This window comes from Tenrec ecaudatus, chromosome 13, assembly GCF_050624435.1.
Source record: "Tenrec ecaudatus isolate mTenEca1 chromosome 13, mTenEca1.hap1, whole genome shotgun sequence".
Lineage (NCBI taxonomy): Eukaryota > Metazoa > Chordata > Mammalia > Afrosoricida > Tenrecidae > Tenrec > Tenrec ecaudatus.
In genome coordinates this window covers 24,126,025-24,135,343 of record NC_134542.1, presented here as the reverse complement: position 1 = coordinate 24,135,343, position 9,319 = coordinate 24,126,025, and the positions used below count along the sequence as shown (strand labels likewise).

The 9,319-nt window shown below is 44.3% G+C and overlaps 1 pseudogene; it reads right to left on the bottom strand.

Moving 5' to 3' along the window:
• Window positions 1–3,835: 3,835 nt before the first annotated feature.
• LOC142424510 (farnesyl pyrophosphate synthase pseudogene) lies at window positions 3,836–4,854 on the bottom strand (annotated as a pseudogene).
• Between the last annotated feature and the right edge of the window lie 4,465 nt (window positions 4,855–9,319).

The window sequence follows — 9,319 nt, the reverse complement described above, 5'->3', positions numbered from 1 at the left end:
GACCTTGTGGTTAGCAACCCAACATGTAACTGTAACCAGGGCTCATGATGCGCTACCATCTACATTGTGTGGGAACGGAATCACAAGAAATAGCAAACACCCATCTTAAATGCGTCACCTCTCCTGAAACGCATGCTTTATGGTCTCAAGGGTCACCACTCACGAAAGTTCAAAGAGGAGACGGCCACTGTCAGCAGTAGTACAACATTAACTAAATCTGAGCACACAGCCTGTTTGATTGTACTACTGACAGGTCTGGGCTGCCCACCCCTGAGCCCAGATCTTTGTTAGATGGCCCTTACTTATATCTCAGTGACCCATCATCATCTCTCGCCTTTTCCGGTCTTCTCTTGCATTTCTCCCATCACCCCGAACACTCTAGGATCCTTTTTGCCCGTGCTTTGAAACACACAGCTTCATATTACACTACTTTCCCTCCTCATCTCTCAATGCTGTTATGTTCATCTAACTGAACACCTTACATTTCTTAGGACTCAAATGGACCCTCCGACTGGGAGATATTTTCCCCCCTCTCACCTGACCTCCTACATGTCTCATAGCTCCTTTCTTGTAGCTTCTATTAGGGACATTTCTGGATATTGTTATGGTTTTATTGTCATCCTATTAAACTGTGAACATGTTAGTAACCTTTGCCACCGTTATTAGTTATCATTGAGTTGATTCTGAGCCATGGTGGCCCCATGTGTTGAGTGTAGAACTGCTCATGGATTTCAAGGATCTGACCTACCACATCCCCATATCCATCTTCTGAGGGGTCCTTGGGAGGGTTTGAAGCATTAACTTCAGGGTAGTAGTCAAGTGATTGATTGTTTGTACCACCCAGGGGCTTCTCATGGACACATAGTAGCTAGTAAACTTCATAAAACCGAACTCGCTGCCATAGGCAACGTTCGCTCAGTTGTGACCCCCACCCCTGTGGGTTTCCAGGACTGTAACTGTTTAGGGGAGTGGATAGCCCAGTCTTCCCTGGGGAAGTGCTGGTGGTCTCAAACTGCCAGCCATGTGAATCACAGTCCAGCACGCAACCACTACACCACCAGGTTCCTTAAGTACAGCGGTTCCCAATCCCTTTCACAGGGATCACCTAGGACCATCGAAAAACACATTTCTGATGGAAAACACATTTCTGATGGTCTTAGGAACCAAGACACCGCTCCTCTATCCGTCTCCAGGCGGGTCCGCCCACATGCAGATACGCCCACATACGAGTACCCAGTGTGAAGACTGTTACCCATGCTACACCATGCTTCAAGACAAAATTTCATTTATTGGTAATTAGAAATAAATAGTTCACAATATAGGATTACATATTGTTTTTGTGATTAATCACTGTGCTTTCATTCTGTTCAATTTGTAACAATGAAAATATATCCTGCATTTCAGATATTTACATGATGATTCATAACAGTAGCAAAATGATAGTAATGAAGTAGTCACGAAAATAATTTTATGGTTGGGGGTCACCACAACATCAGGAACTGTAATAACGGGTCAGGGCATTAGGAAGGTTGAGAACCACTGCTTTAGTAACTAGTAAAGAGCAAACTTTTTAGACCAGATTGGGTACATTCAGGGTGGCATGGTGTTATATTCAAATGGTTCTCTAGAGTCCCAAAACAAAAAACCTCAATATTTACTGATCAACTATCTCGTAACCATTCAATGACAGACTATTACGCTGAGTCAGCTGATCAGTAGAGTTGAACTATATCTGTATATTGAAATTGGGGTTTTCAACTGGCATACCACTGGGGATCTTGTTAAAATATAGATTTTCATTCAGTGTATCTGGGAAGGAAATGCAAATTGTCAGCAGGGGGCAGAACTGGATTGAACTGGTTTGAAGCCCTGATTTAAACAGGACCATCATGAGCGTCTTTCGAAAATTTCCATATTGGCATCTGCTCACTGGCTGTTGTCAGAAACTGTAGAAGCTTAGAAATATTAAAGTTTTCTTTCAGCTGTCCAGAACCCCTTGACCACTCGCCAAGACACACACACACACACACACACACACACACACACACGATTGTGAACCAGTATCTCTGAATACATTGGTCATGAAATGACCTTCAGAAATGGAAAATTTCTAGCCCTTCGAAGCTGTTGACTAAAGGCTATCTTAGGATGCATACACAAGTTCTTCACATCAGTAATAAGGCTAGACCAGAGTGATGCGACTCTGGTTTGATGCTACTTTAAAACACAAGTTGTAAAACTGGCTGTTGGGAGGGAACAGATAACCAGAATCAACAATAGCAGGAACAAAAACAAACACACAACACACCAACATTCCTCGGGTGGTGATTGGATAAAAGGAAAGCAGATGTAAGTCACATTGCTGGAGCGCACGTTTTTCTGAGGCATAATTCACGATGTCGAAATCCTCTATGAAACCTGTTTTTCTACTGGTTAAGAGATAAATAACACCGCCTGGAAAGTCAGACAGGTAAATACATCTTCCATATTGCTCTAGTTTGGCACCATAATTAATCCTGGGGCTAAAAGCTCCTGAATTTTCTGGGGAGTTTTGGGTTAAAAACAAGAGGGGGAGGGGGCCTGACAGGAAGGACATGCTTTCAAAACCAAAACTATGTGTGAGGGGCATAGCTTTGTTTTCCCAGAGAAAAAACAGGGGGATGAGTCAAAACCCCTTAATGAAGAAGCTGTCTTGCTTCCTGCCAAGGAAAGGTGTGCGCATGAGCTGAAACAATTATTTTCTATTGTTGGCTCTTCATGCCATGGGCTGAGGACTATATGACACACAGAGAAATGATCATATTTTTAAAGCAGCAGTTTCCCAATTTCTGTTAATCCTTATGTTGTGGTTAGATGCCGATAGCTCCGTGAAGGCTACAGTTAAAATAGCAATTATTTTAAAGGATGTCTCTCTTGTACACCTCTAGTAAATTGGATTATGTTTTCTGAGCCTCCCAGGAGCATTAGCCAAAGCATAACTAAAGCTTTTCTGGTATTATAAATCATCTTTATAGGCTCACAGATATTTTATAATAAAGATTGGGATTTCCCTAATCTTTTTAATGTGAAAATCATGTTTCTTTCTCTCCATTAATCCTTATCCCATTTCTGTGACTCCACTCACACATTACATTTATAGAGGCTATCAGCCAAAGTGGAGAACTTGTTTACTTTCTTCTGAAAGCCAGTCTCTCCACCCAAATCTGACCTTGCTGCAGAACATCAGGTAACACTTGATTTGTGGATAGTTTTATTTTTTCCTTTGCTCTGTGGAGAGTTGCTAGGCCTACACATTTCTATATTACTCACTTGTTTTGTTGGTGAAAAGCCAAAATCAAACTCACTGACATCAAAGTCAATCCTGACTCATCGCAACCCTGTAGGACAGGGCAGAACTGGCCGAGGGTTTCTGAGACTGTAACTCATTACAGGAGTAGAAAGTCCTATCTTTCATCCAATGAGCTGCTGGTGGTTTCAAACGCCTGACCTTGCAGAGAACAACGCAATTCCATAACCACTCTGCCACCAGGAAGAATGAGAATGAACTTCTCTTGGTGTATTTGAAATGAAATGAGTCAAACAGTAACAGCAGGGCACATTTAAGAAAATAACATCAGTGGCTTATTTGTATACATTGAATGTACTTGAGAGTTAAGCAAGATTTTGATTTTTCTAAAAGAAGAAGAATCAGGAGCAGGAGGAGGAGGTAGAAGCAAAAAATCAATAAATTTCAGAGGTCAGTGTTTTCTAGTTCTGGGTTGTATTTGATGTAGAAACTCTTTTTTTGTTGTTGTTAAACAATAATTTATTGAGGCCTGCCCTCCCAGGCTCCAGGTCACTTTTGCCGTGTGTGGACCTTGTGTGCCTGCCCCAGGAAGATGGGGGGTGGCAGCGGCAGGGCACACTGTTCGCCGAGGCTCACGAGGCGGCAGAAGCTGGCGTTCTCGTACGGCCTGCAGCTCCATCTCAGTCCATGGCCTCCACCTTCTGCCCGTCATTCTCCTGCAGGACCCGGCGCTGTTCCGGAGAGGCCCACTGCAGGCACTGACCCCCCAGCAAGCTGCATTGTTGTCCTGGATGTCAGTGTCATCCTTTCCCGTCACACTGGGGTCACCAAAGAGGTCCAGGGCATCATCCTGGATCTGAAAGAAGACTCCCGTCTCCAGCAGGATCCGCTTGGCCTTAGCGTGCTCCTCCCCATCAATGCCTGCTATGGACATGGCAGCAGCGAAGGGGTGCTAAAAGGAGTAGGACGCGGTCCTATACTTGGGAATGGATTTGTACCTCTTTGGAATAAACCTGCTGAGATCCACATTGCCCTGGGAGGCAGTGATGAGGTTCAGGGCCTGTCCCATCTCAGCTAGATAGGAATCCTCCAGGGAGAGCTGGAGCAGGTTCAGGTAACAGGGCTGCCCTGGGCATGAGAGCTTCACCAGGCGATACACACAGGAGTCCAGCAGCATGGCGTCATTGATGGTATCCAGACCCATGCCTGGCTTCTGGCACCAGCAGGGCTTCCCCCGGCGGGTGAGGATGAGTCCGTTCTGTCATCCAGTATCAGGAGGAAAGCTTGGAGCAACTGGGCCCACCAGCCCACGGTCCGGGCCAACTGCACACTGTCAGTCTCCTGCTTCCCGGGCTCCCCCAGCACCTGGAACAGCCACCACCGTCACACCTGGTTGTACTTGCCTCCAATGACATTGTACTCTAGGACCTTCCAGAGCCCGGCGACAGTGTCTCCAGTGTCTGGGGTCCCAGCTCATCCTAGGTCAGCACTTTGAGCACATGGGAGAAGTGCCCGATGAAATACTGCTTTTGGGGGGCACGAGCGCCTGCTTTCTGGTCTCCGTTCATTCCGAGAGAGGAGCAGCATTCTCTGTTCCAAGATGCGAGCACTTGCTTGGTCGATGTAGACACTCTCACCCAGCCTAGCCCCCAAGTGAAAAGGCCAACCAACAAAGCACTGAACAAAGAACGCCAGCTGGATTCACAATGCCACAGGTGAAGAATAAAGTGTCACTAGCCATTAGAGTCTGAAAAGATATGAACTTTCTGTTATAATGTGGTGGTGGGGGGGAAACTATAGGTAAGGTTTACTTTAAGTGGGTAGGTGTTTTCAGGTATCACGTGCAGACAAGGCAACATCTGGCCGTCAAAGCGGGACAGTCATCTCCCTCTAATCTCTGTATGGAGTCCTGGTAGTAGAGTCATTTGAATATATTAGCTCCTGGAGGAGGAGGGTGTGTCCTGAAAGCCTCATGGGGCACTTCTGTGCTGTCCTAGAGAGTCTCAAGCTTTGAGTTGAAACCAACTCAGCAGCAATGTGGTTGTGTCCCCCCACCCCCAACTACTTTTTAACAGGAAGGAAATGTTTTCTGAGAGATTTCCCAGAAAACTTTGTTGTGGGTCACATTTGCTACGATTGGGTCACCTGTTCATGTCCCAGTTTAAGAAAGTGATAGGTGGCATTGATCTCTGCCATTGAAAGCCACACGAGGCATCCAGGAAGACTGGAGAGAGAGGGAAAGACAGAAAACAATGATCTTCCCCAAACTTATGTCCCATCTAACCACTGACTTTGAATACGAAAGTTGCTAAGAAGGAAGTGTGATTTTATTCCAACGAAACTCTTTTGGTTTCTGCAATGGTACTTTTACCAGTCTATTACAGATGATTTTTTAATGCAAGATTTGTAGATTAATTCCAATTAAACCGCTTTAAATGCTTTCAAGTAAAATTTAAACGTCCCCTTTAAACAAAACAAACAGAAAAAGGAACCACCATACAGTTTCGAGTAATAAAAAACAATATTGTGTGATGAATTGAGAAACCAAATCACCCTCTTTCAATGGAATGTAGCAAAGACCAACTGACTAGCACAGTAATTAGGAAGCAAATTTCTGAACAGAGATAGATGCACAATGAAAGCCAATCAGATTATGCAGACATTCAATGCTGTAATTGCATTCCACAAGAGATGCTGAACTGAAAACACCAGGGCACCTGTTTTGTACAAACCAAAGCTAGATTTTATCATCATAGCTTGAGAGGTAGGGGCAACAGGAAATCAGCCCTCTTCTTGTGGCTTCCTTGTTTCAGTGGGACGGCATCTAGCTAGTCCAGGGGTTGGACAATTTCATTCAAGGGCAAAAAATAAAGAAAGAACACACGAGGAAAACAGAACCCAACAAGGCAAAACCAAACCAAAATTTTGCTGTCTTCCGGATGGTCCTGTTCTGAAAGCAGCTATTCTCTTTACATCATCTAGTTTTATCTGAAAGGAATGCAGGCCCTCTCCCCACAACAAATAAACCTTTAATGAAAAAATGACTGCGTAAACAGGGACGCACGAATCCTTAAAATTACCAACTTAATCGTTTCCGGTTTTGGGTAGGAACCACAAGCCTGAGAGTTGGAAAGGGGACTGAAGGTGGTGTGTTAATGAGTTTCTAACTAATGGAGCACAGAATAAAGGCCTCTCATATTTTTACCAAAGACAAAAGAATGCTTCCAAGCTTTCACTAAGGCACCAAAATGAATACGATTCTGGCTGCATTTAATTGATGAGTAACTGAATATAAAGACATTATATAGCACATTATTCAGCAGTTATTTCACCCCCATAAAGATGGGCGCGTTGCTGACGAAAACAAGCCCAGTCAGCTGACACCTGCTTTAAAATGAACAACTAATCCTAATGAAAACAGAGGAATACCATTTTATTAGTCCATTTTTTAAGAAGAAAGGCTTTTTATATTCTTCATTATTCTAAAAGTCAAAATCTCCATTTCAATAGAGTAGTGTTTAAGAGGAGGTGGAAGGAGGTTCTAATGAATATTTATGTCTAGACCTACCCAGATTTGCTTGGTGACAGGCCACAGAGTCTTCTTATGCTTCTAGTAGTGTGTACAGAGGCCTGCATGATAGACAGGACTGCTATCACACTTACATGGTCGGAGCTGGCTGCACTCTACCAGGCCACTCCAAAGGTCCGACAACCGTCATTGTCGTCTATTGTTCACAGCAAGGAAGGGCTGTCCCTCTAAGACAATGCAGCAACCCCCCCCCATCATTTTATTGCAGTCTGGAGGGACCTTCAACATTAGAGTTTCTTTAACCTGTGGAGCATTGGAGCCAGCGGCAACCATTAAGAACTCAGCATCTGATTATTCTTTCTGTCAGTGAGTAAGCCAGCAATTAGTTATTGATCACCTAGCAAAAATGGCCGTGAGTATTGGGGACACCGCAATGAACAAACTACAGGTTCTGCCCCCACATTCTAATCATCTCTCTTTAGGATCCGGTGGAGAAATCTCAAGTCCTACCCTCTCCCCAACTCTAATGACACTTACCTATAAGAAATGGAATGAGATTTTTATAGACTCCATTATCATGTTAAAGACGGTTTGCTTGAGTTAACAAAGAATTTGGGAGATGGAGGTGTCAAGGGAGTTACCAATGAGTTGGATGCTGCGGAGGAGGGAATTAGAGGGCTTTGGCAAATGACTTACCTTTTACCTTGACTGTTTTGCTGTTCTCTCATTTGCTACCTTGTTCCTTTGGCCATTTAGTCACATATGACACGCACTCACCCAGCATCTGATGATGCCAATGGCATGTTTCTGAGAAAGACAGCATCATGACTCTCAGGCTTCAAGATTTAAAATGAACACACTTAGACATTTTACTTTTTCTCATAATGGGGAAACTAGGCAGATATAAAATGCCAATTTTTAAAAGTCAAGAAGCATAAAGATTGAATAGGATCTTAATTTGTATTAGCTATCTATCTCATTTGTACAATTTGATGTGCATAGGGTCACTCTGAGTCAGACCTGACTGGATGCCACCCAACAACAACAACAGCAACAACAACAACAACAGCAACAACAAAACTTGTCGTGTTGGTGAAGAACAGGGAAAGTAATGTGGAACAAATGAGTCTGTCTTGGGAGAGGTAGAGTCAGAGAGCTCCTTAGAAGCAAGGATGTCTAGGCTTTGTCTCATATACTTGAGGTATCTTTTTTTTTTTTCTTTTTCTTTTTTTTTTTTTTTTTAGCAGTGAGTGTGAGTGAGCCCCTTAAAGCCAATCCAGGAGGCCTGGCTCAGCCACCCCACTGCCCTGCAGCCAGCCCTGGCTCAGAGCCACCCTCCCTGGACAGAGAACACAGCTGCCTGGTGGGTCCCCAAGGTGCACCCCTCAGGGAAGCCCACGGCCACATCTTTCTCCCCAAGGGCCAGTGGTGGGTTCAAACCAAAAACCCTTTCACCCCAGCACCACCAGGGGAACATGTTCATGGGAATCCAAGTCAATGACTCACCTCGGTGGGGAGGCTGGTCAGTCCCAGCTGTGGAGGCTTCGGGCAGGAGCAAGCAGATCCAGGAGCAGAGGGTGGAGGAGGCTCAGGGATGCAGACCAGATCATATACTTGAGGTATCTTATCAGGAGAAACCAATTGCTGGGAAAGGACATCATGCTTGGTCAAGTATAAGGTCACTGAAAAAGAAGAAGACCATCTCCTTGATTGACACAGAGACTAACAATGGGCTCCTACAGAACCCCCGTGAAGGTGGCTCAGCACTGGGCAGTGTTTGATCTGAGGTGGGTGAAATCCCTCTCAAACCACCTCTACAGCTCCCAACAACACTCTTTGAAGCTGTAAAATAGCTAGCTTAATCTAGACCCAACCTCATGAAATAATATGACTTAAAGGTTAGTGAGTGCATTCGTTAAGTGTTTAGCAGCTGACCCTAAAGTTAGGCTGCTTGAACCCACCAGTCAGTTGTGTCGTGGGAGAATGATGTGGCAGTCCGCTTCCATGGAGAGGGACAGACTTGGAAACCCAGTAGACTTTCCTCTGTGCTGGAAGGCCTGTATGAGTCAGAGGCAACTCACTGGCAATACATTTAGTGTGGTGTAATGTGGACATTACAGAGCCCTTGGGATGCAGTGGTTAAGCAAGCATCTGCTAATCAAATGGTTGGAATTACTCAAATTCACCAGGTGCCCCAGGAGATGCAGATGTGGCATTTTGCTTCTGTTAAGATTATAATTTTGTAAAATCGGTGGGGCAATTCAACCCTATCCTACAAATTTGCTAAGAAATTATATCAATTTCATAATAATAGATTAGGTTTAAGGTGTTAATGGCAAATGTCACTTAGTGAGCATATCTTCCAAATATGATATTAGTAATTTAATCAGGACTTCCCATGAAATTGAAGTTTTAGGCATCTTAGAAAGTGGGGAGAGCTAGCCTGGGTGTTCTGGCTCATTTCCTTCAAACCATGGCTATAGGTCTTTACCTATTTCTTCCCT